The following is a 6,000-nucleotide window of genomic DNA, read 5'->3' as shown; positions in this document are numbered from 1 at the left end:
ATACATAATAAGTCAGTACAAAAGCTGCACCAAAAATGTATCATTTTCTATCTGCCTGAGTTTATTATCGCTGTTGGACTTTGCAGTCGTGTCAAATGTCACGGAAGCATTCCGACAGATGTTCCTAATAATTCGGCCATCATCCGGCAACCAAAATATTGGAAACACCTCAATATGATGCAATTGAACACAACAGTCAACCAGAAGCGCTACAATATATATTTTATATATAAATATTATATATATTGGTGTTCATTAAAACGGATTCTTTGTTGTATTGTTTGGAAAAGGCAGGATGGTTGGGACAGTGGTGTCCAAAGAACGGCCTGGGGGCCGTTTGTGGGCTGCCGCAAATTCTAGAAATATTATTGAATAAGAACTGGTGGCCAGCCAATAACAGGGCATATGAATTATCATTTATTATAATAACATTATGAGGAAATATCATGTCTTTTAGTAGCATGAAAGTGACATATTAAAGAAAAATATATATTTATTAAAAAAAACAAAAGTTGTATTTTTACAAGCTGCAAAAAAGTCATAAGGCTACAAAGATAAAAAATAAGAAATATAATTCTTAAAGAGTCATAATTACGAGAAGTTGGGAAAATTGAAATTGATGGGTTTTTTTAAACAGCAGAAATTAAACTTCATTTTATAACAAAGTTGAAATATTTAAGAAAAAAATGAAATATTAGAAACTAACAAAATTGTATTTTACAAAAAATTGTAAATTTGGTAAAATGAAGTTGGGGGAATGTTGTAATATTATGGGAATGAAGTCAAAATATTATGGGAATATTATTATATGATATCATATTACTGTAATAAATTGTAATTGATAGCTTCATTATTCATAGAATATTTCTCATGACCACAATTTATTATTTTTTAAAGCCTGGTTGGTATTTTTCCATCTCTGAGCCTACAGGAATCAAACTCGGACACTAAAGCTATTAATAGGTCGTACCGCCACATGTAACAGCGCTTTATCCGACAGGAAGTGGGAACATGCGGGAACGCTCCAACTGACCCCCTGGAAATCCAGCAGATTAGGGTCCATATGTGCGCTCCTCTAATCTCATTTGGCGCCCCCCCCTGGGTCCTGGCTGGGTGGGTTTTACATTAGTCCAATCAAAGCCGGCTCTGACGGCGTGATGGGTACATGGTTCGGGCACAAGGGACGCCGCCCACGGTGACTTCAACCACCTGCCCCCGTCCAGGGCGGGGCAACGAAACACTGACATGAATGGGGACGATATTTGCTGCTTAAGCACCGTGAAGACTCGGCTCAGGCAGAAGATTCAGATGAATCGTTCGAGTGTTTGATGACTAAGCATCACAAACAAAATGGTGGAATAGTCAGCCTTTAAATGAAGGAAAGGCTCCCATGGTGACGTCCAACAACAAACGAGGAGCCAGTGAACACGTCTGAAACCACATGAAAAGCCGTGAGGGAAGTTTGGGAAGACGTTTGAGTTGCGGTCCGTCCATCATCAGGCTAATAAATCAGACGGAGAATCGTTCTTGAAGATGAAGCGCCCGCTCGGTCCGATCCAAGCTGCCAAATGAGATGGAAAACCGGAGGCTTCCAAAGTTCCTCACTGGCCAGGAACAATGGAGGCCCACAGACCAACACAAGACTTGATGCTGGGGTCTGACCGATGAACTCGGGATGCACCATCCATCAGTTCGGACAATTCCCGTACAAAACATGGGATCATCATACGCACATAAATGGCTTCCCAAGTCCATCACAAAAACGATCCTAACGATCTTCTGAGTGACGCGTCTCGTATTGGGTTCATCATAGACTACTCCACTTGGTTCAAGCGTGTTTGATCACTTCCTGATGGAACCATTGCCCTTCCTCTACTCTAGCACCTTTGTTTACACACTTGGACCGTCTGTTCCCGGCTGTACGGCGTTCCCGCGTTCATCCCAGGGGATAGTTTTCCCAAAACAGTCCGTCATAAGTGAAATCTGTGAGGTAGGCAACTTTATTTGTTTACATTTAAGGCTGGAAAACGCCTCTGAACGTTCCTGGTCCTGGCACCGTTCCTGGTCCTGGCACCGTTCCTGGTCCTGGCACCGTTCGGCTGTAGCGTTTTTGTATCTTTGTTAATACGTATTGCTCCTGCCATCATCTTCCTCCTCGTCCTACTCTTGAAATAAACATTTCTTTCCCCAGTTAGTTTCTTCTTCTGTTGCTGATTGGCCGTTAGAAAGCAGCTTTTAGCTGTTAGCGCATTTGCTAGAGACCATTGACCACAACAATGGGCGGGGTCTCCCTCAGCCAATAAGGAGCATCATGGCTTTACGTTGAGCTAGCTATTGTCTACTATGGCGGTTTGAGTCCCATCTTGGCAACCTCGGTTTGTTATGAAATATTCCAAACCAAATGAAATCAGTTCCCACAACCACGCCCCCCCCCCCCCCCCCCCTTGCAGAGCAATAAAGCACAGGTCACCATTGGCCCATGCCCCCCAGGTCACCAGCCCCCGCCCCATCCTTTGGGCGGCCAGAGGTGGATCACAGCCTATTGTGGCCTCCATTGTCGGGGTCTTTGGATCGGGGTGGGCGCCCCCCCTTTGTGATTGATGCCGGCCCCGGTGACCCCCGCCCCTCAGGACTGGCCCGGGTCCTCACAATTTGGCTGCAATTAGCATAAATTTGTTACTTGAGTTGTTCTGCACTTCAGCACCAACTGAGGGCATCTCATCATCTTCACCTTCGTTCCTTCCCAAACTTCCCACCTTCTGTCTTTCCTTCTGACATCAGCTGGCTTCCACTTCCACTTTTATCTCAGAAACTTTTTCCAGGAGGGCCTGAAATGCAACTTCCTTGTAATTTGCCTCCCTCTTATCCCGCCGCCCCGAGGAAGCGCTTTTAAGGAAGCACTTTTAAGGAAGCGCCTGGTATCTGCTGTCCTGGAGACAAGCGTCACCCCTCTTCCCTCCAGCCGTCGTCCTCGTCTCCTCGTCTCCTCGTCTCCTCGCTGCTTGTTCTGTGGGCTGATAACTCCTCTCACCCTGGCCTGTCGACGAGGCGTCCCCGCGGGGGGCCGCTGCTCCCTGAACACCCCCCCCCCACCACACCTAATCCTCCTTCTTCCGTGGAGCTGTGGGACTTTCAAGCATCATCTCCTCCTCCTCCTCCTCCTCCTCGCTGCACCTTGTCATCCATCCTGGCACCTTCATCAGGAACACCACCAGAATAAACCTCTGGAGTCGCCATCATGGGTCCCTTGCTTGTGGGGGGGGGGGGAGGGGGGGGGTCAACTTTTCTTCTCAACTTTATTTTGACTTCATTCTCATAACATTAGAACATTTTAGCACATTTTTTTCATGTTTTCGTATGACCGTCATTAATATTTCAACTTTATACTAAAGTGATGTTATTTTCTCTCATATTATGACCTCATTATGGTCTAATTACAGCTTTTTTATTGGATTTATTAGAAATTATTATAAATTATTATTTATTCAAAATTATTTAAATTATTCATGCAAATTACTGTTTATGCTGTACATTGTTTGTCATATTTGATGTCATCCATCCATCCATCCGTCCATCCATCCATCCATCCGTCCATCCATCCATCCATCCATCCGTCCATACATCCATCCATCCATCCATCCGTCCATACATCCATCCATCCATCCATCCATCCATCCGTCCATCCATCCATCCATCCATCCATCCGTCCGTCCATCCATCCATCCGTCCATCCATCCATCCATCCGTCCATCCGTCCATCCATCCATCCGTCCATCCATCCATCCATCCGTCCGTCCGTCCATCCATCCATCCATCCGTCCGTCCATCCATCCATCCATCCGTCCATCCATTCAACCATCCATCCATCCGTCCATCCGTCCATCCATCCATCCATCCATCCATCCGTCCATCCATTCAACCATCCATCCATCCGTCCATCCGTCCATCCATCCATCCATCCGTCCATCCGTCCATCCATCCATCCGTCCATCCATCCATCCATCCGTCCGTCCGTCCATCCATCCATCCGTCCGTCCATCCATCCATCCGTCCATCCATTCAACCATCCATCCATCCGTCCATCCGTCCATCCATCCATCCGTCCATCCATCCATCCATCCATCCATCCGTCCAAAAAGAGATGTTTCCAACCAGAAGAAGTATCTCCTGCTGATGTTCATGCTAATATTTCCCAACGGGACTAAGATGGCTGACGTTGACGAGGCGTTTGATGGACGTCTTGTGTTGTTGTGGTCGCTGCCCCCCTCGTGTTGCCTTCATGGACATCCCTTGTGTCCGCGCTGTGCAACATTCATGTCCATCAGGTTTGACAAGACGGATGGAGACGCTGACACACCAAGTCCGGACTCTGTAGTCTCACTTGACCCCCCATCGGCCAAAGGTCGGACCAACGCCACTCATCGGCTCTCAAAGGGGCGCCGCGGGGTCGTCGACCTGATGGACCTCCGCTGGATACGATTGTGGAGGCGGGAAGCACCGCTGGGACGTTGGGATTCGAGGATCCAGCATTCCTGTTGGTGGGAAGTGGACTAGCTTTATGTTCGTTTATTTTATTCCTGTTTGTGTTCCAAGTAGTTAGCACTGCAAACTAACATTCATTCCCAGGGCACATATAGACAAACAACCATTCACACTCTCATTCATACCTATGGACAATTTGGAGTGGCTAATGAACCTAGCATGTTTTTGGAATGTGGGAGGAAAGCGGAGTACCCGGAGAAAGGAACATGCTAACTCCAACCGGAGGACATCGTTATGCCCGGAAACGACGCTATTGGCAATGTGACACCTCGCCACTCCACACTGGTGACCTCCGACACGGCTAACGACTAGCTTCATTACACACTAGCTCACAATGCCTCAGGCTACTAGCTAAAGGGAACGCTACAAACTGGAGCTGGAAAAAGTTCACTTTAGCACTTTTGGACATTTTTTGCAGTGGCAGTTAGCATTTATTTCACTCTAAATAAGGCACTTGAAAAAACACGAAACTAAAACACGAAAACCCTGGCACGGCACGCTGATGATGATGATGATGATGATGATGATGATGATGATGGCGTAGCGTTGCGGTGCTACATAAACGTGTTAGCACAATCACCAACCTCGTTATTTGCCACTTTGGCCCACTTTGTGACACCATGGAGTGCAAAGGTCGGCCAAAGTCCACAACTTGGAATGTTTGCTCTCTGTGTTTACGTTGGAGGAAGAAGAAGAGGAAGAAAGAAGGACATTGATGTTAATAAGAAGGTTGATGTTGGACGTCTCCTCATTATTTCTTCCCTGTGAAGAAGATTTGGGGTAAATGTGTGGAAGAAGGGTGGGAATGGTGGGGGGGGTCTTGCACCTGTCCCCATTCTCTCTACCGCAGCCCCCCCCCCCCCCCCCAATACCACACACATTCAAAAACAGGCAGAGTGGCAGCCCCGTCTGGGTCAACAGCACCCCCCACATTCCAAGAGGGACCAGGCCAGACTCACCTGGTTCCGCCAGAGGACTCCACGCAATGTTTGTTTAGCTGCTCGCTAGCGCCGCCGAACTTTGACCTTCTGTAGCCAACCAACACCACCCCCCCATGCGCTTCTCGTCGTACTGAGACACGCCCCCTAATCAAGCACGGCGAGGACATATTGACCCGAATCTTCATTCTTCATCTTAGACGTCTCAGATGTTGTGACTATTTCTCCAGTCCCAGTTCACTTTCACTTTCACTTTCACTTTTATGTTTGGTGCATCCGGTTTTTTCTTCACGCATGAAACATTTCACACTTTATTTGGCGGTCTTGAACACACCACACTTGCTGTGGATTTTACTTCATGTTGGTACATTTTTTACAGTGGAAGCTCGGTGTTCAGTCTAAAATATGTCTCGCTTTTTGCACACTAAATTCCTAATGGTTGAAATGATGACATAAAAAGTCCAAATGAACGAGATGACAAGTTCAAATGATGTCATAAAAAAGTCAAAATTACGATAAG

Source organism: Doryrhamphus excisus, chromosome 7, assembly GCF_030265055.1.
Source record: "Doryrhamphus excisus isolate RoL2022-K1 chromosome 7, RoL_Dexc_1.0, whole genome shotgun sequence".
Taxonomy (NCBI): domain Eukaryota; kingdom Metazoa; phylum Chordata; class Actinopteri; order Syngnathiformes; family Syngnathidae; genus Doryrhamphus; species Doryrhamphus excisus.
The sequence above is the reverse complement of the archived record's forward strand: the minus strand, read 5'-3'. Positions refer to the sequence as shown.